General features: G+C 46.5%; 1 long non-coding RNA gene across 4 annotated transcripts in view; it reads left to right on the top strand.

The window, feature by feature from the left end:
- LOC105092996 (uncharacterized) overlaps positions 1-21,457 on the top strand; it is a 68,094-nt gene that overhangs the window by 29,205 nt on the left and 17,432 nt on the right. For all 4 annotated transcript variants that reach the window (XR_010377580.1, XR_010377579.1, XR_010377578.1 and 1 more), the window contains 2 exons: positions 11,956-12,103; positions 21,040-21,162. This is a non-coding gene — a long non-coding RNA (uncharacterized LOC105092996). The remainder of the gene's footprint in view (positions 1-11,955; positions 12,104-21,039; positions 21,163-21,457) is intronic.

Raw genomic sequence — 21,457 nt, 5'->3', positions numbered from 1 at the left:
CATTCAAGCTACAATTTCATCGCTTCCCATACCCGGAAGTAGTACAGAGCCTTCTATCAGGTTGTGTTCTCATTTTTGGTACTGAAACACAGACTTGATTAAGAGCAGAAGCGATCAGTATTGGCAAAAGTGATAGGCGTGTCTTCAAGGGAGAAATAAGACTTAGATTTAGAGAGTGTGAGACCTGGGCAAAGTTTCAGAAATTACGTAGCCCAGCCCGTCTCTGTACAGGCCGGGGAGATGCATGGACCTGTCCAGGCGTAATTCTAAGGAGGAGCAGAGCTGAGGGTGGAAAGCAAGGCTCTTGACTTTTGATACAGGGCTTCCACTGTGTGTGGACAGGCCATCCCCAGGATGGGCTGCTGTCATTCAGTCAATGTATGGTGACTCTGGGCTTACTCCCCTCCTGGTAGGATGAATGGTGGGCACACAGCCTTGTCCTTTTCATAAATAATGACAACATGTAACAGTACATGCTAAGGATCTACATGGGACATATCTGGAAGATCAAGAGGTGGGAATGAGTGGTGTTTGGAAGTGAAAGGATATATAGTGGGGAGGCCAGCGAGTAGAGAAGAGTGGATGGTGACTGCAGACAATGTCAGCTGGAATGGAGAAGCCTTACTGGAATCCAGGACGAGGAACTGGGGCTGGACTGCCAAGGCAGGGTGGCGAGGCCGACTAGCACAGATGGAGTCAAAGTGTCTGGGCTTAAATCCTGGTTCTGACTTTGGTTTTCAGATATACTTTGCTTATCCGTCAAAAAGGTATGATAGAGATATCCTTCTAAAGGAGGATCTGATGAAAAACTCTATGATACGGCGTGATGCTTGGCACGTAGGAAGACTCAGTGTTTATGATCATTATGGTTATGATTGTGATTATTAAGTAGTGGTAGGATTTTATCCTTGAGCAAAGGATTTCTCATGACAAAAATCAGCATGTCTTGGAAAGAGATGCCTAAAAACAAGCCCAGTGTTTCCTAAGAGGCAGTTGGTGTGATCCTTAAGAAGAAACGGTATGAAATGTACCAACCTGAAGATTCTGTAAACAACCAGAGTGGAGACTAGGTCCCCCCAGCAACATGGATGAGACGGCTGAGTAACACCAGGTGACGTGGAGGGAACGATACAGGGCAAGGGGAGTGGAATTAGAGTTTGGTGAGAGAATGGGGCTTCCACATGGGCCAGCAGGACCAACCCATACAACATTGCAAAGGACATGGATGCCAAGCAAGGAAGATGAATATTCATGAGGGTTTGGGGCAAACAGTCAAGCAGATTCTGGGATTAGAAGATTAAAAGATGACGTGACCCACTGCGGAAGCCAAGTTCTGAAGTCTGAGCGTGTGGGCTTGCAGTCACTCACTCACAAAATCTTTGGCAGCTCTTAGGAATCTAGAGGTTTCCCCAAATCTAGTGTGCCTGTGACCTCCTGTGGTTCTTGTTAGACACGTGGGTTCTGGATTCCAATCCTGCAGCTCCATGGTGAGATCCGGGAGTTTGTGCCATAAGAAACCCCCCAGGTGGATCTGATGTAGGCATTTGTTGGACCATCTCCAGAATATGGGTAATGATATCACAGCACCCTACCTGTTGCGGGTTGCGTTGTGTCTCTCCAAAAGATATGTTCAGATCCTAACTCCTGGTGTCTGTGAATGTGACCTTACCAGAAAACAGAGTCATTGAAGATGTAATCAATTTCAGACAAGGTCATACTGGATTAGAGTTGGTCCCAATACGATGATTTGTGTCCTTATAGGAAGGGGAGAAGCCGCATAGACAGAAGGTGGCCACATGACGATGGAAGCAGAGACTGGAGTGATACGTCTCTGAGCCAAGGGTAGTCAAGGATTGCCTGCAAGGACCAGATGCTAGAAGAGGCAAGAAAGTCTCCTCCCCAGAGCCTACAGAGAAAGGGTGGTCCTGCTGGCATCTTGATTTCAGGTTCTGTCCTCCAAAGCTGCGAGACAATAGATTTCTCTCAGTTTCTGGTGCTTTGTTATGGCCACCCGAAGAACTGAATACAGTAACTCAAGGGTTGTCAAAAGAATCAACTGAGTTGTTACAATGTAAATTGGTACATTATAGCTAATTTTTTTTAAAGAATGCAGAAAGCATTTGTTTCATTATTTGTCATACATGTCCACTGTTACCATGGGTATTTCCCTAAGGTAAAAATGAATTTAGGGATTTTGCAATATATTGTAAGAGGGGCTTAGGGAGAATGACAGCAGTTTTGAAAGAACATTGGACTAGGCATCCAAATTCTAGTCTTAGGTCTGCCATCCACTGACCTCTGACCATGGGCACGTGAGTCAGTGGTCAGACTGCCACATCTCAGTTTACCTGTGGAGATGAGGAAATGCCCTCCTTCCAGGGCTGTTGGAAGTTCAACTGATTTAGTGAATCTAGAAAAGCTGTTAATAAACTCTGAGATGCTATGTAAATGGAAGCGATTATTGCATTGTCTTTTTTTTAAGTTTTCAATAGGATTGTACTTGGAAGCTTACTGAAGGACTTACTCTCAGAATAACACTTGATCTGAGTCTTACAAATCATGGCTCCTTCAGAAGAGGAGAAATTTCAGAGTAGGTGGATTGCACCTGGGTTCTGTGAGTGATGGGGAGAGAAAGTGTTTTTGGTGAAGGGGCTTTTGTGCCCTTGAGGGGAGGGGTTTTGGAGACAGCGTGGTGTCTGTCTCTAAGATCTGTGAGTGGGTCTCAGAGCACAGGCAGAAGCAGAAATGACAGGGGGTGGGGGATGTCACATGCCAGCTCTGTGAGATGTTCAGGCCGGTGTGCCAGGAAGTGGCGCTGAGGGGCAAGGGACCCACCTACTCCAGCAGGGTGGCTATGGCATAACGTGTCATGGGCGTGCAGCAGTTCGGGGGTGGCCCTCAGGAAGCAGAGCCTGGGACAGTGGCACAGGAAATGTGCTCACAGGCCAGCCCATGAGTGTCCAACCAACCACGGGTCTGGGGGAAGGACAGGAGACAAAGTGAGTGGCACCGAGACGGAAAGCCTTGTCCAGCGACACTGGTCCAGAGATACCTTGCTAGAAAAGGTTGAAATCTGGGGCAGAGTGTAAAATGGGGAGTGAGGGAGAGTGGGCCAGGGGAGGCCGTGTCTGGTGAAACTGCTCTGTCTGCACCCACTGGCTGTGGCTGAACTGTGCCCGCAGAAATCTGCCTGTTGAAGCCCTGAGCCCAGGGGACCTCAGACTGTGACTGCATTTGGGGAGAGGGCCTTTAGAGCAGTGATTAAGGTAGAATGAGGTCATCAGAGTAGGTCACCATCTGACTGGTGTTCTCAGGAGAAGAGGAAGTTGGGACACACAGACGCCAGCGATGGGCACGCGCGGAAGAAGGACCACGTGAGGACACCGGGAGGGGGCGGCCTTGGGAGAAACCAGCCCTGCTGCCACCTTGCCCTCAGGCCCCCAGTCTCCAGGACTGCGAGAAAATGAACGTCTGCTTTGTAAGCGGCTCGGCCTGTGGTGTGTCGCTGTGGCAGCCTGAGTGGACTAAGACGCCACTTCGTTTTATTCTCTGTTAGCATCTAAGAGAGATGTTCTTCTCAGAGAGAAAAACCTCCACAAACAACGGCGGGACCGACGCCTTCCCTCTCCGCCCAGGCCACCTGCGCCGGGCCCAGGAAGAGGTGTGGGCCCTGGTGAGCACTTTCTAATCTGAAATAGTGTTGCCAACTCGACAGTCAACATGAGCAGGAAGGAACTTCCTGAATGCTTTTAGAAAGACACATCTCGTGCCCCTTGGGACAGACGCTGTGAGTTTCATCTCCAAATCTGCTGCTGGTGTGCGCTATCTCTGGTCACCTCCTCTCAGAACCAGCTCCAGCTGGAAAAGGACAGGAGACTCTCTGTCTGACTTCAGGGAATTCAGAAGCACCCTTTTCTAGGCTCCTGTGATAATCAAACCAAAAAGGAACCTGGGATGTTGCCTTTTGCTTTTCAGCTTAGAATGTCATCAAGGAATACATCTTGGAAAGATGACCCCAGAACCAGAAGTAAAGAGGAGGAAAGGGAGAGATGAGGAAGCAAGTCAACTGAGGTTCTGTCAGCGGGCTGTTTTCTGCTGTGCAAAACTGGGGCTCAAGCCTTCAGGGGCCCGCTGAGGCCCAATCCCAACCAAAGGATGGAGGTTGGGTGTTCATTCACCAAATCCCAATGGTTAAGGATGCCATTGGCAGGTTAACCTCCCTGTGGGACCAGGTTACGCCTGAGCTCAGGCTCTGTGGCTTTCTCTGGTTTTAGAGACAGTTCCATGGTAACCAAGCAAGGGGATGTCATGGTACCCTCATGATTTAGATGTTAGTGACATACATGGACCTGCCGATCAGAGCTGCGAAGTTAGGTGGGCTGAGGGGATGGGGCAGGGTGCAGAATATTCCAGGCAACACAAACAGCCTGTGCAAAGGCCCTAAGGTGAGATCATGCTGAAGGCATTCAGGGAACACCAGAAGGCAAGTGGAGCTGAATGGAATAAGCAAAGGAGGAGAGTTGTAGGAGTTACAGTCAGAGAGACAGTGAGGGGAAGGCAGATGCTCCTCTGAGAAAAGTCTGGCTTTTACTCTGTGAAGATGCGTGTAACATAGTCTACCTGATGCTGAGGTAAGAATGGACTTGGGTTGGGTTTAGAATGGGAGTGGAGGCTGTTTCAGAATTCCGGGCTAGAGATGCTAACGGCTCACACTGGGGTGGAGACAGTGGACGAGCAAGAAGTGATATATATTCTCTGATTCAACAACCCAGCAATGTGATTTTCAGTTTCAATCCCCAGAGTTTCCGTTTTCTGGGAATTCGAAGTCTCTCAGTTTATAGATAAGCTACCTGTGAATCCTATAGGTTAGGAAACTCATCTAGTTTCTGCCCCTGATAAGGGACGAAACTGGGTCCTGAGCCTCCATTGTCTCCAGCTCTTCCCCCAGCGATGTCAGAAGAGCTACTTACTCTTCACGTCCTGTGTCATTAAGCGCTGGGTACACTTACTGACAAGAATGAACAGGAAGAGCAAATGAAAAGCACAGAAAGTCCATACTGTTTTTCGAACAGAGAGCCCCCTTTCCTCACCACATTCCAAAGTGCTGAACAAACTAGATGCAAGGCCTCAGAAACTACAGAACAGCAGATTATTGAGTTGGGAAGCAATAATTAGAAAGGAAGTGAAGAAAATGGACATTGGGGGCCTTAATGTGAAACATGACATTGATAAATCAAAGGAAGCCTTGAATTAGAGATGTGGACATTTTGGCTGATTAGCCAAGAGAACTCATATCCTCCACGAACCTCCATCATCTTGTTTTGCCTTTTTGAGGACAAAGAGAGCTTTGCCAATTGCCCGGCTCCAGGGTTGTGTCTCCCAAATGTTTATTCAAAGAGGGAGGGGAGGAAAGGGAGAAAGCAGTTGAAAACTTATTTGCTTGTTAAGCAGCCCAGAGCAACGTTCTCCTTTCCACTGAGCCTGGTCTGTTCATGGGAAAGATAATAAGAGAAGCTCATGACGGATTTTGACAGTGAGGCGAAGGTACACAGTCAGCCCAAGCCAGAACTTGCTGGGTTCCCGCACCTTGACTTTCGATACTCATCCTAAGAGGTGAGTGTAAACAGAGTGTCCCGTGACTGTGTGGAGAAGAGACATCGCTCAGCTGCCTTCCCTTTCCCAAGGATTCCAAAGCAAATGATGTTCATTTGGGGGACTTTGTTTCTCTTTTTTTTTTTTTTTCCCTGAGAAAGATGCCATGGGGACAAAAGGCATGTTGGGACAGTCATATGAGCACGTGTCCCCAGATTGTTTTGATTCATGTGATGATGTGATGAAAGTCTAACGGAGACCACAGAGGTGGGAATGGAAAAGACTGGATTGGATTATTCCATTTCAGCCACTCCACCCTTCCCGGCAGGAGAGGGTCCCGCGACAGGGGATGTAATGCCCGGCCTCAGCCAAATGTCCCAGGGGTCTGGAAACTGACAACATGACAGGAGATTGAACGGGAGCCACAAGACGCCTCACAAAACCCTGTGGGTGGAGTAAAAGGGCTGGATTTGTTTTGCATGCGTGTGTTTCTCGGGCCTTTCATAAATGCTTTGGTGCTTAGGTTATGGTGGGCGAGTCCCTGGAGAACCCCTTTTGGCTGTTTTCCAGACCTGTGGGTGCTCCCCTGATCAGCTGTGGCTTTTACGAGTGGAGCTGCCCGACGCCAGGGCTCGCGGGAAGCAGGTCTGATTTCACTGGGGACCAGCAACCATTCAAGTCTTTGTTTCTGACTGGCCCCAGGAACCAGGCCTGATCTGGCAGCAAGCGTGGGGGCCTGAGGTCCTCCTGAGCTCACACATTATGCTGCCGATCATAGGATACCAGTCGCCTAACTGGCCTTTTACTTTCCTCCTTGTTATTTAAAATCCAAAATATATGTGTCTGTCTGGAAGAATTGTTCTATATATATTTAACCAGTGTTGAGAATTATGTAACCCATCATTTTTTTCCCATTCTTAATTTGTTTAAAAATTCAGGGTTAAAAGTCTTGCTTATTCTTCGAACCCTCTGAGATTTTTATTGATGTATTTGCTTTTTGTCTTTCTTTGACATTTCTCTCTTATTTCCATTTTGAGTTTTAAGGATATACATCATTTCTTATAAGCCTTCTTATTACATTTTTTAATTGGGAACAGCAGAGATGGAACACAAAAATAATCATATGATATGGTTTACTTCCCTCAAGACCCATTTAAAGTAATCAAGCCACCAAATCAGAAGTCAGCATGGTGGCTTGCAGTGGGCATCCTTGGCCATCTGTCTGCACAAGTGTGCCCACCGCAGGAGGAGGGCTACAGTGAGGGGGCACGTGGCTGCTGTCCAAGGGCAACAGGCATTCTCCAACCATGCTGCTTGGGTGCATCTGCTAATCCCGTGGTTCTCAAAGCTGGTCCCCAGACCAAGAGCATCAGCACCATCTGAGTACTTCCTAGAAATGCCACTTCTCAGGTCCCACCCAGGACCTACTGAATGCAAAGGTCTGGGGAGGGGCCCAGCAATCTTGTTTTGCCAAGTCCTCTGGTCTGATGCAGGCTCAAGCCTGAGAGCCGCTTGCCTACCCAGATGTTACATGCCTGCAGGGATCATTTGCCAAGCCTCCCTTCTGATTCTTCCTGCCCACCGTGAAGCTTCATGTCCTGGCCACTGAGCAGACAGGCTTTATTCCTCCGTGTGCTTTCTTGCTCAGTCCAAGTCTCACTTGCTCCTTTTCATTCCTTAGAGGGGAGTCATTTCTCTGCGTCCCTTCTGTCCGGCCCACACGATTGAACAATGACCTTAAGTATCTCCTTGCACCCAGAAACTTGCATGTTTCCTTCAACTTGCAGCGTTACTAAGACTCCGAGTGCATTTTTCATTCCCAGGCACACAGTCCTCATTAATTCATTCCCTGGTGCCCCTGCTGACTCACACTGTTGTTACTCACTGTTCCTGGCTTTTTGAGCTTTAACAGAGGGATATGAACAGGCAGGGAACTTCCATGTATGCAGCCACTAAGCACTGAGCAGCAAAGCCTCAGCAAGGCCATCAGCGTGAAGATGCGAGCGGTGTCCCCTCCGGCCCAGAGCGTCCTGCCCCGGGCGCAGGAGACAGCTGCTGAGCAACGGGCTTCTGCAAAGTGAGGGAAATTCAAGTAGCACTAAGCCTTGAAGTCAGCTCTTTCCTGCCTAAAACCAAGGGTGTTTGTAAGACCTTTCCTACCACATAAGGGTAAAGAAGAAGCTTTGTACTTTTTCAGCAGACGTTTGACGGAGAACAACCCCAAAGGAAGAGCCTCGGGCTCTCCACTGATCACATGTTGCTCAGACATGCTAGGAAGCTCATTACTTTATTTGGGGTCCTGGACAAACAGGTACAGATAACTGAAATATGTTTGGCAATCAAAGACGGAAATAGACGAGGCCTGTGTGCATGAAGGTGGCCAGGTGGGAGGCTGGGCTCACTTGCCACAGAGCAGGGCTGTCGCTGTTTGAACATGCTGCCATCTGTGAAGTCCCCGCTCTGGTCACCTGTGGGGTTGACTGTCCCCCTTTTGGCTTCGCATCAGGCCCTGTCTTCCTCCCCATCATCAGGTATGTCCATTCCTGTCCGCACATAATCCACAGGCCACAGTATTCTGGGTGGCTTGATGCCAGCTCTATGGTGCGGACACGAGAAGTGTACTGTCTAGTGTTAATCTACACAAGTACAGTTAGTCTCCAGGCATCAAGTTGAGACAGAGGAGTATTCCCAGCTCACCTGGCGAGTCTCCTTAAAGGCTAACCCTCAAAGCCTCGGTTTCCTGAGATGTTGCCACTGTCACGCCTAACTCCCAGGATTTTTTTATTGAAGTGTCGTTGATTTGCAGTGTTAGTTTCAGGTGTACAGCAAAGTGAGTCAGTTACACGTGTACATACGTACGTACTTTCCTTTTTAGATTATTTTCCATTGTAAGTTATTACAAGAAATTGAATGTAGGTCCCTGTGCTGTACAGTGGGTCCCTGTTGTTTATCTCTTTATTATATAGTAATGTGTGTATCTTAATCCCCAACTGCCAACTTGTCCCTCCCCACCCTTTCCCCTTTGGTAACCGTAGTTTGTTTTCTATGTCCATGAGTCTGATTTTGGTTTTTAAATAGAATTTGTTTCTTTTTTTGTTTTAGATTCCACATGTAAGAGATACCATATCATATCTGTCTCTCTCTGTCTGACTTCCTTCAGCATCTTTGTGAAGTTTAAATGAGATAACATGTGTGAGGGACACCCGCTGCCATGCCTGGCGTAGAGCACACCTGGTAAACATTACATCCCTCCCCCTCCAGTCCTCAGCCATCAGGCTGCTGTCTGCATGCTCCTTTGCCAGTGATGAAGTCAGAGGGGCTGAGGGGCACTGAGGCCCGCGGGTCCGGCCGAGGGGCCATAGGGGACATTTCTTTGTAAACTTGGCACTGACCTCCCCTTCACAGCTATTTTTCCTTTTAACTGTTTTCATTCCAGACTCTCAGTTTTACAAACACATCTAGATGCCAAAGGCAATATTTACTCTCTTTTTTTGGCTTATAGCTTTGCCCAAAGCAATCTAAATAGTAGTGAGTGGGGAAAGGAAGCAGCTCCTTATTTTATTTAAGGTTCTGAACAAATAGGCATCAAGGTCTTAAGCACTGATGTAACGTCTGCTCAGGCAAAAAGGTGGTTAAGCAATCTCGCGCAGTCAGGATGCCACCGCTCCTCTTGTTAACACGGGCAACAGAGGGAATAGAATGTCCGTATGCAACATAGTGAAGGGTCAGAGTTGTGGCCTGGTTCTGAGCTAAATATGTACATCACCTTTCTTTTTTGATATAAAAATACTCATTAAATATTTGTTAGCAAATAGGCACAGACTAGTCTACACAGTCTGGTGGACTTGATGACGTTGGTCTGACTCGAGACAGACATGTCAGCATTCCAGAGTCAGGATTCTTGACCTGAATGTTCATCAGGCCAGTAGAACTCCCCTTGAGTCAATGGCTGTTCACAGGATGTCAGGCAGAAAGCCTTGGGTACCGTCTCTCTGTTATAACCTTTTTCCTCCCATCTCTTCTAAGTGAAACTGCTTAGCTCAAGAGTCCTTCACTGGGCAGTCACAGGTGGGATTTCTGTTTCATGGATGAGGAGAGGATGTGGGAACCCAGGGCACCTATTACCTGGACTCATCAGGGGCTTATGAAACGGTTTACTGTGAGTGGAAGAGCTGAGACACCGCCACGCCTTCTTGTACTAGGAACAAACAGAGAGAATGAGGTGGTGGCCTCATTGCTTCGATCAGAGCTGAAGCTCACAGAATCCCATTAAAAGAGGGAATGCGGGGTGGCCATAAGGAGCCCTATGCAAAACGAACTGACCAGAAACAGAGCAGAGGCTATGCAGCCCAGAAAACATATAGAGTAGAAGGTACAGAAGCCAGCCAATACCAGGACAGGGAGTAAGAGACGCCCAGAAGTTCTGCACTGTGCAGTACGGGAGCGCCTGAGCCCAGGAGCGGACGCCTGCTGCTGAAGTCTTCAGAGCATCCTTAGACCTGGGGACCCTTCAGGTCGTGTGTCCGTGAAATTTGCTCTAATGGTAGCTCCTGGTTACCCACTCCCCCCCTGTTGTCCTCCATGAGAATTTGTCCCCCTTCTCACGCCATGCCATGCAGTTGAGCTGACTTGAGTGAGTCCTGGACACCTGCAACCAAAAAAGTTAACCATAATGTGTTTCTTCTCTGTGTGTCTGGCCACACTGAAATACTGACTTTTATCACAGATTTAGCCTTTGAGCTCTCCCCACCTTTTTCTATGAAATAAAGAAGAAATGCTTCTCTTGGCTTCTAGAAAGAAGCATAACAAAATGTAACTGAAAATCCACTTTTTTTCATTCTTCACAAATAGTAATCTCCATTTTGCCATTCTTCTGTAAACTGGGGTTCATGATTTCAAGTTTCTCCAAGAACTTGCTCTGTTCTGGCTCTGACTGGCCCACATAGCTTGTTAAGTGACTCAGAGCCCCTCTGTCCTCAGTGTCATGTTGACTCATGCAGAGAAGGACCACAGTGAAGTTAAGCTGCCTTGGGACTGTCACTTTTAAAAGAAATGTCTTATATATTTATATGTTCTTCTTATTCTGGAAGTTACATATGCTCACTGGGAAAGAATGGAGACAGCAGAAGAGTAAAAAGAAAAGACACTCACCTGTAACCTCAGAGAAAAACAAATCACAGTTAAAATCTATACATGTCTTGTCTTCATTTTCTGTGCATGTTAAGAACCAGTTGAGGTCACGTGGTACAGACATTGCTGAAACCTCACAGCTCACTTAGCGTTACAATGTAAACATCTTTCCAAGCTCTAAAACAGCTCTTTGCAAACGTCAGTTTTAATAGCTGCCCGCTAGCCCAGCAAATAGAATTTCGTCACTCCTATATATGTAATAATTGCACAGGGTCCAACGCTTGTTTACAATGTTTGGCTGATATAAGTAACTATGTAGTGGGTATTTAGTGCATGTCTTGGCTGAGTGTTTGCAGATGGATTCCTGAATGTGCAATCACTGGGAAACAGCTTTCTTTAGCTCATTTTTTAAGGCCCCTGAAAGGCTTTTGTCAAACTTGGAAACTTTTTAAATTAAACAGCTTGTCCTCTTGGAATCTATTAACTCTCATGAAAATTCGATCGCTGGGTAGTTGTCAGGAAGCCTGGCTGTCAGAGCTCCCGATGACTAAGGCCGCCTCTGTGCCTACGTAACTTTGCGGTTTGGAAATGTCACAGAGTAATAACCTGATTTTCTCCTCAGAGAGTTTGACCAGATGAGTGGTCTTGGCTAATCTCAAGTAGGAGTTTGGTGGATTAGACTGCTGGGTTGGGTCTTAACTAGATTGTTATCAAAAGTAAAAAAAAAAGTATCAGTTATATACACACTCCCATATACACATGCGTATGTACAAAACACTCCCCTCCACCTTTAAGACCACCTGCTTGGTAGGAGATCAGAGTTGGGGGTGGGGAGGGCGAACTGAGAAGGAAACACTCCGCCCATCCCACCCCCACCTCTGCTTCAACAAGAGGACCTACGCTTGCTTCTCTGTACTTGCCCTCTGGCTGAACCATCTTTTGAAGAAATGATACTTGGAGAGTGGGGGATGGAAGAATTCAAGGGCACCAGTCCGGAGGCTATAGGTTCGCCAAAGAGAAGCTGAAAAGGGTTGGCCTCCTTCTGAATTTGTTGTAGTGTCATGACTTTGTTTGAAGTGCAGCACATTTTTAAACTTTCCAGAAAATACGACTGTTAATGCATATATTGAAATCCAGAAAGGGAAACAGAAATGAAAGAGGATTTATTACTTGTCATTTAATTTTTTTTCAATGCCCATGTTTAAATGATGTTTAAAATATTCTGTGTTATAGGTATGGGACCTTTAAGTCATACCTCCAGGAATTCCGGAAGGACTAAGCCGTTACGGTGCTAGTAGGTGTTTAGGACTATTGTTCTGGAACAACCAGCCGAACAACAGACCGACCACCCAACAAAACCTGTGAATGAAGCAAGACAGAGGTAACAGCAGCCTCCCACAGAAAACAAGCTACAGAGGTTGGGGTGGCTCATCCATTCAGTCAGCAAATCCATCCTGAGGACCTACTATGTGCCACATATTGTTCTGGCCACTGAATATACAACATTGGCCAAGGCCCTCAGGAACTTACAGCCCAGTGAGGAAACACGTACATGAAAATTGAACATGCTGCAGGATGAGTGTGAAAATGGAGATGTCTGCAAGGTGTAGTGAGAATAGAGAAAAAAATCTGCATCTTTTAGGGAAAAACATGGGGAAAGTGTCAGAAAATGGAGGTGAGGACTGGCCATGTGAACGTTGCCCAAACCCTGTGCTTGGAAGGGCCCTGGGCTTGACTTAATGCTCTACTCTTGCCATTCTGAAATTCTCCATAATTTTTTTAAAACAAGAAGCCCATAGCTTCATTTTACACTAGACCCTGTAAATTATGTAGCTGGTCCTGGCTAAGGGATTTTCAGGTGATGAAACGGGGGAAGGTTTTCCAGCCAAGTCAAGTAACAGAGTGAAAGAAACAGACTTGAGGAGTGGGAAATGTAAAGTCTACTGAGAGGCACACAGCCTGACACAGGCTCACGTTGGGGAGAGTCTGGAGGTGTACGTGCCCATAAGGTGAGACAGGTTGTGAGATCTGAATCTTGAAGGATCTTGCGTTGGTTGCAGTCAAGTTTGGATTTTATGCCAAGGGTACTACAAGTCATTCAAAATTTAGACCAGGTGAGCAGCAAGAGAACATTCTCATACCTGTGAGGTCATTGAAATGGCAAAGCAGAGATAAAGTGAAGGAGGGCAGCATCAGAGGTAGGTAGACTAGTAAGACTTACTCAGAAAACGCCCAGGAAATAAAAGCTGAATGATAGTAAAGGGGACTTTTAAGATACACAGGAAGAAGGTGGATAGAGACATAGGAAGAATGGAAAGAGATGGACACTGGCTGGATCTAGGATTTCGGGAAGAGGGAAAAGTAAAGAATGAGTGCTCGGTTTCTGACTTGAACAAAATGGATAGGATGAGATGCGGTCACTTGTGATGGGGGATGTAGAGGGATAACAGTGGCAAAGCAGTGATGATGGCTTCAGTTTTGACTACCTTAATCTTGAGGCAAACACAGTCTCCATCCTAGCTGGGCATGCCGGTGTGGAATTCGGTGCCATGGTCTGACTGAAGAACTGGGAGTAGGTCAGTAGGAACTGGGAGTACAGGCCTGGAGGTAAGGGAGTACACTCACGGGGGCGTGCAGGGCGAGGAAAGGGGCAGCAGGGCCAGCACTGCGCTCTGGAGAAGGTTAGAGCACAGGGCTCCGTCAGGGGAGGTGGAACCTATAAGGCGTCTCGCTCCAGAGCGCTCAGCCCCCACTCCATGCCACCCACCCACTGACATCACTTATTTTCCCCGAATCAGCCATGTGTTGGTGGAGCACAAGCGGGCCGGCCGACTGCAGCCTCAGAAGACGCTGATGGCCGGGGCGGCTCTGGGGACCTGGCTACATTGCTCCCTCACTGACGGGTACACTAGGCGGATGGGTTGGTGCTTCTGAATCACTGAAGCTGGAGGTGGTGGAGCTCAGTGCTTGTCCCTGGTCCCACGGAAAGGGGGAATACCCAGTGACGTCACCAAAGGCTCCCTGGCCGTCATCTCCCAGAGCGAGGGAGGATGCAGGACACAGTGTTAGCCAGAGAGGACGCAGCATACGAGCCAGAGAACACATTTCAAAAGGGAAAGGACAGTCAGTAAATGCCATCAGGGAAAGGGGGGTTCCTTACTCTTTTCTAGAAGCCAGTGCAGCTGCATATTAACCGTGTGACTTTGTCCTCGTCTTTTTATTTTATTTTTTCTCATGCTGGTTTGAACGCTGGACCCTGGTTCTCTCTCTCACTTACTCAGACTTTGTATCAGCAGCTTCCTGGCTGATGTCCGGCTCTTGACCACAACACAAACCCTGGTTTCCCTTTGCAAGCCCAAAGTGGTGCTTGACATCCTGAGGGCGCGCCACCCTCCAACTGGCACTAGTTGGGCAAGGACAGATGACAATTCAGAATGGAGGGGGACTGACCGCCTTTGTTCACGATGCTGACTTTAAACCAGACCCAAACACCCAAGGGCCACATACCTGGCTTCACACCCCTGTGCGTCCATGCTTTGTGTTGATTTTCTCTCCAGTCTTCCCCTCATCCCTGACATCCTGCTTTGTTCCCCCAGCTCCCTGCTTCCTGGGTCTCCTAGTCTTGTAATCTTTCTGTGCTCGCACTTTGCTTTTGGACTTAATGGCAGAAGCAGCTTCCCCTGGTGCTCCTCAGGACATGCGTGGCACTCAGCTTCTGGTGAGTTGAGCCCTGTCTGCCATGATGGTGATGGAGAATGTTTTGATCTTGCTGTTTTTCCCCAGAGTCGAACTCATCATTTTAAACCAATAATACAAGAGTTATGGGATGCTCTTTTTTCCCTATCCTTTGACATTCTCCATTGGAAGGTCCTTTCTGGAGTCCTTTCAGATGACAGCTTGAGACTGAAGATAGTGAGGTTGCCCTGACTGTACTTGGGGTAGGACTTCTATGTAGTAAATGGTCATCTTGGCTCCATTCACTCTATCATCTGACTTCTTGTGGGATTCTGCTGGGTGAATCTCCTATATAGCATGTACTCTTTTATGGACCATTTCTCAAGCAAAAAAATGCATCTCCAAATGCTTCATTTTAAAGCTCCATGTAACACTTTAAGCTTTACTCACACCTGTGCTTTAGCTATGAAGTAGATCATTTCAGGAGTCTCTATTTCTCACATACTTGTTTGGGTGGAATGATAAGGGATTCCGCAAACAGTTTCATCAAACACAGATCCAAACGGGGAAAAAATAAATAAATAAAGAGGAAAAACACTATAGAGAGTCCTGGCAAGGCGTTAGGTCGCAGGGGCCTGATCGCCGTCTGCGTCTGGATGCGATACGAAGTCTGCCTTCCTAAAAGAGGAAGGAATGCCAGACAAGCTCTTGGTCCCTTAGTTTGGACAAGCTGCCTGTTTGGTGGTTGGAGCCACGCTAAGAAGCTGTTTTGAGAGCCTGCGTGCGTGTGTCAGGAGGGCGAAGGGCCAGGAAGTGGGAGAGGGAAGGAAGGACCGCAGGAGTTACGACAACGACAACGGGGGATTCACTGGGATTTGCCACGAGGAACCTCAGCTGGCGGAGCCTCCAGTGGTCGTATGAGGGGCAGCTGCTTCACTGGATTTAGGACAGCCAAAAGGCTATGCTCTCTTGATTATTCCTTACCTTAAAAAGAGAGAGAGAGAGAGAGCTAAATCCTGGCTGATCAGAAATAATATTTCCTAGTTCTTTCTATGATTTAAAATAGAAGGTCAAAATAGAGAAAACCCCATCCAGGTTTTCTTTAGCTTGACATTTTTGGCTAATCGCCACTGTTCCCAGGGGCGTTTTCTAGCAGCCACTCGGCCAGTTACGGGGCCCTGGAAGGGTGTGCGGAGAGGGCTAGCAAGTGCCCCTGGGGGTCTGTATCAACTGTCCCCTCAGGGATAGCAAGGGGCACGTCCGTCCGTCCCTGCACCCGGAGCATCTCACTGCCAGACTCCTCTCTGGACCACAGGACAGAAGTGTGCCTGACCTGCAGGGTGTGGGCCACCACCTCTGGCCCTGGTTCCCCTTGTCCTTTCAGTCCTGGGTTTTCAGTTGCTCCCATGGTAATGTCTGGCCCTGATACTGTATATCCTGATCTCACTGAACTTCCAGTATCTTTTGTACATTCATTCAACAAGCTATTATTAGGCTCCTACCACATTCTCAAGGAATTCATGATTTAATTTGAGTAAATGGGTAGATGAGATATAAAGTATTGGTAGAGCTTAAAAGTCATGAGCCAAGTGACCCTTCACCAATGAGGTAACTTCTATAATCTGGTTAAAATATTTATTTTGAAGATTGACGGGGAATCACTGAATTCATGCAGATAAGTAGGTTGGTTCTCAAATTACTTGTTGTCCAAGTGGATTTATTAGCCCCCTTAAACGTACTTAATAAATGGCCACCAGGGGCTGAGTTATCTATCTTGAAGGTTTTTTCCCTCTAATTATATATTTATTACAGGCTAATGCCCACGGCAAAAAGATAAGGCATTCTCTTTGGGAAAAAGAAAATTTATTAATATTTTCCACTCACTAAATTATCAAGAAAGACTCCCCCGATGTCTGCTCCTTGTTCATGGATGACACAAATCACAGACAAGATTATAGATGGACAGTGGAGGCTCCCCGCTCAGTTACTAACAACTAATGGCTAAACTCAGGGCCCTGCAGGGAGCCTATTTCCCCTTCTACAACATGGAGGGCAAGATGGTTTCCATCAATTTTAAATTCCTTTTAAATTCTCAGTTGAGGAGTACTGAGTTCGTGCAAAATGCCTACCCAAAGAAAACAAAATAATGACATTTGCAGCAACATGCATGGATCTAGAGATGATCATACTGAGTGAAATAAGTCAAAAAGAGAAAGACAAATATCATATGACGTAGCTTTGGAGTTCATCTCGGGGTTCTTTCATTATGTGACTCCGGGCAGGCGAGCCCAGCGAAGCCCAGACAGGCATCACTCCCCATCAGACAGCCCCATCTAGAGCCACCATTTTAAACTATCCCCAAGGCTCCTGTAGTCAGCCTTTACTTAAAGATCACTTCTAGAAGGCATCCAATGTCTGGGCTGCCCTGGGCTGCGGCTTAAGACAGGCTTCCCTGTGTTTGCTGTTTATAGTTTTGCGCTGACAGCCACTTAAGGGCAAGAGATTTCAGCTGCCGCTACCCGTTACAGCTTTTGCCACCAACGCATTTGCCAGATAGCGCTAGCCGGAACTTTGTGGAAGCCCGGAAACAACTTTAATACGGCAGAGGGGACAGAGTTTAGATTCGGAGTTATTTTCCCGCTGTTATCTGCCGTGTCCTCTCTCACACTGGAATATGGGGAGTTGTTACTTTTGCAGGAAAATGGCACCAGAGAGGATGGTTGTGTCCCAGGTCTCCGGTGAGTCCTTGGGACGCGCCCCGCCAAGTGAGGGTCCTTGGCTTCTCACGGGAAAGAATTCAAGAGGGAGCCATAGCAGAGTGGAAGTAGATTTATTTAGGGAGACACACACTCCAGAGACAGAATGCAGTCCGTTTCAGGAGGCAGACTGACACCAGGGCTTGGGGTCGTCTAGGGAAATCAGAGGGGCCCTGGGGTGTTTCATTTTTATGGGATAGGTTATCTCATGGGCTAACGAATGGGAGGATTATCCAACTATTTGGGGTAAGGGACAGAGATTTCCTAGAAGTGCCCCCCCACACCCACTTTCTGGCGTTTTATGGTCAGCCTCAGAACGGTCGTGGGCCTGTGGGTGTGTCACTTAGCTGCTAATGCATTACAGTGAGCCCACACCGAGGCTCGGGCTCTACTGGGAGTCAAACCTTCTGCCATCTGGGGCTGAGGTGGTTCTAAGCATTTATGTCTTCTTCTCAATTGCTGTGTCATCCTTTTAATAGTTGTGCCCTGCCTCCTTCCCTCCTATCAGGGGCATCTGTGTGGCCTACAGTAACAATTATTTATTCATCAGGCATACGAGGTGCTCAGCTCTACTGAAGTCACTCACATTGTGGGCTAGAGTGACTGGCATGACTGATCTCTGCTCCCCAGACCTCAGCCTCAGGAGGCTAGCCTGGGCATGTTATCCCAGTGAGGGGAGAAGGTTAGCAGAAACCCTCGTAGCCTCCGGAGGACTAGGCTCTGACCTCATGCACTGTCAAGTCCAAACTGTTGGACAAAGAAAGTCTCAAGGTCAGCTCATTTTTAAGACATTGAGAAAGAAACTCTGACAAGAACTGTCAAGTCCCAAGACACAATAGATGGATGGGTCCAGGGAGAACTGAAGTATGGACATTATCCATGCAACTGACCACAGTTACTTGCACCCATCCCCTCTTCCCTTGGAGCTCTGTAACTGTGCCTTACTCACCTTTCTGTCTGCCGGTTCCTAGGACAGCACTTGTACGCAGACAGTGCCCAGTAGGTCATCTGGTGTTAGTCTGAGTGTGACTGTACCCAGAATAGGCTCTGACACTACAATGGCAGTTTAGACTTTTCCTTATAACCACCACATCAGTCCTAGGGAGGCCTCCTCGCCCTCCACCCACACCTACCTGGGCATTTTCTCTCTACATTTCCCTAGAGTGTGTCTAGGTCTGGATTCTTTGTATTTATCTACTCAGCATCCATTAGGGCTTTTCATGTCCTTTCTCGTTTGGAGAAAATATTTAACCATTTTCTCTTTGACTGTTTCTTCTCCACCATGCTCTCTAGTCTCTCCTTCTGGGATGCTGAGATACCTGTCAGATTTCTCGTTACAGCCTTCATGTTCCTTCACTCCTCTCATATGTGTATCAGCTCATCATCCTTTTTATTTTCTCTCTTTTTCTCTGTCTTAAGCTATGTCAAGTTTGCTGTTTGTTATCATCATCATCATCATCGTTATTTCTCTCTTCAGTTATGTCTAGTAATTTATTTAACAAAGTACTTCACAGTACTGGCTGCATCTTAGAATACTCAGCAGATTAAAAAATATATAAATGCCTGGCCCTGCCCCCAAGTTTCTGGTTTAATTGGTGTGGGTCAGGGCATGAATATCAGTATTTTTAAAGCTTGAAGGTGATACGATATGCAACTGGAGTTAGGAACACTTGATGAAAATGTTCTTGGAATTTTTTCTCAGTGATCATACTTTTCACGTCTAGTATTTCTGCTTTTTTTTTAAATCCACTGGATCTTATTTCATAAACCTTATTCTTGTTTTGTGGATGCCATTTTTTCTTTAGAACATTTTAAACACTCATAATTTGAGTCTCTTTTACATTGTTCTATTTTCTGTAACTCCTAAAATGTCAGTTCCCCCAGTGGCTATGTCTGGCAGCTGTCTATCATGGTAGTGAATCTCCTCACGAGCTTTGTAATTTTTGACTGTGAGTTCATCTTGCATCTTGCACCTTAGGATGGGATGGCCTCCTAATGAGCTCTTTGCCTGTGCCTGGTCCTGTGGCTTTCACTGGCTCCAAGTCAATTTTTATGTAAGTGTATCTTCTCAGGGTTTATACTGCATATACAGCTCAAATTCAGGGTTTCTATCTAGCCACACAAAGGCTTGGTGTTCTGAGCTCAAGCAAGTGACACATTTTACATCCGTTACCTAGTGCCAGAGGCTAATTTTCAGCCTAGAGGATAAGGGTATCTGGGATTTTATTTGGGAACTTACAGTATCTTCCTGGCTCCAGTTCACATGGGAGCCCAGTTCCGGCTCCTGGCTGGTCTTCCTGACGGGCATCTTTGTGTCCAACTCCTGTGCTTTGGCCATACGTCTTCAGCTCCTGTGCACAACTATGGATTTTCTTTCCATTTCTCTCAGATGGAAATTTCCCTTTCTTGCTCTTAAGCTAGTGTATGTATTTTCTTAATATAAACCTTATTTTATTATAGCTTTATGTTTAGGGAAAATTTGCAAAGGCAGAGAGTTCCCATACACCCCACCTACAGTTCCCTCATTGCTAACCGTTTATATTAGTAAGGGACTTGTGTTACAACTAATGGATTAATATTGGTACATCGTCAAGTAGCTAGAATCCATACTGGATTTATATTTGCTTAGTTTTTAACCTAAGTCCTTTTTCTACTCAGAGATCACATCCACAGTACATTTCATTTTGTCATTCTGTCTCCTTTGGCTCTTTTTGGCTGTGACAGTTTCCCAGACATTTTTTATTTTCGATGACCTTGACAGTTTTGAGGAGTACTGGTCAGATATTTTTATAGACTGCCCTTCAGTTGGGATTTGCCTGATGTATATCTCATAACTAGATGGGGTGATTGGTGTTTGGAAGGAAGACCACAGAGATATCAAGGATCACACCATATCAAGGGTACATACTATCAATATGACGTATCAGTATTGATGTTGACCTTGGTCTGCTGGCTGAGGTTGTGTCTGTCTGGTTCCCCACTGTAATGTTACTCTTTTTGCTCCTCTCCATACTGTCCTCTTAGGAAGGAAGTCACTTTGCACAGCGAACGTTTAAGGAGCAGAGAGTTAATATTCCATCTCCTTGAGGGAGGAACAGCTGCATAAATTATTCTGAATTTTACACAGAAAATTGTGTCTATTCTCCCCGACTGATCTATTTATTCAATCATTTATTTATGTCAGTATGGCCTCATGAATATTTACCTTATACTTTGGGTTATAATCCAATATTACATTACTTATTTTGTTGCTCAAAGGGCTATATAATTTGGACTATTGGGAGCTGTTTTCAGGTGGCTCCTGTGTTTCTTGGAAATACCATTATTGTGGTGGGGGTTTTTTTGGGTTTTTTTGTTTTTTTTTTTTTTCCTTCTGAGAGCTTACTCTCCGGCACCAAAAGATGTTCTGGACTCATCTTGTATACTCTCTGTCTCTCTATCTTAGTCTTTGAGTTAGTCATTTCCCCAAATACCCCTCATTTCTTCTATTGGAGAATGGCATTAGAAAGTCAGATCTGGGGTGCTCAGGGTACTTACTGGTTGTTCCTGGAGTTCGTTGCTTCTATGCTCCTCCCAGCTGACAAAGAAAGGAAATGTGTGTGTATGCCAATCTCTGTGCATACACTCACCCCTAAGTTCTTCTGTATGTATCTGTCTCCGTGTGTATTAAGCTAAGCATGAGTCCGTGCTCTAATCCATTGCTGTGTGGATTCTCCTAGCCTCCTCTTGCATGTCTGCCTCCTCCCTGATTCCTGCCATCTCTTAACCGTACAACTCCAGTGTACAGTGATTTCAGAATTGCTAACCCACATCCCCAGGGAAAGAACTTTATCAACAACACATGTGTACAATTCTCATCAGCTTTAGCCTTACTGTCTTCACTCAGGTCCAAAGTTACTGAGGCCAGCACATTCCCCCCGCCCCCATCCACTTCAGTGGCGGTCTATGATGCGTTTGCGGTGGAGTGAGAATTTCTGTCACAATCTGCACTCTCTTGCTGGGATCCCAGGTATCAATGTCTTGTTTTTTTCAGCTTGCATACATGGAGTTTCACTCTCTGTACTGTAATGTTGTTTGTTTTGAGAAATTCAGAGTCATGTATCCACTATTACAATGTCATGCAGAATAGTTTTCCATTTGAAAAAAAAATCTTTGGGCTTCACCAGTTCAACCGTCTCTTCTATCCATGCTCCTGGCCACCACTGATCTGTTTACTATGTCTGTAGTTTTCTAGAATATCATATCAATGGAGTCCTACAGTATATAGCCTTCTCAGGTTGGCTTCTTTGGCTTAGTAATTTGCA

The sequence above is a fragment of the Camelus dromedarius genome, chromosome 23, assembly GCF_036321535.1.
Source record: "Camelus dromedarius isolate mCamDro1 chromosome 23, mCamDro1.pat, whole genome shotgun sequence".
Classification (NCBI taxonomy): Eukaryota; Metazoa; Chordata; class Mammalia; order Artiodactyla; family Camelidae; genus Camelus; species Camelus dromedarius.
Note: the sequence above shows the minus strand (reverse complement) of the source record. Positions and strands in the feature narration are given on the sequence as shown.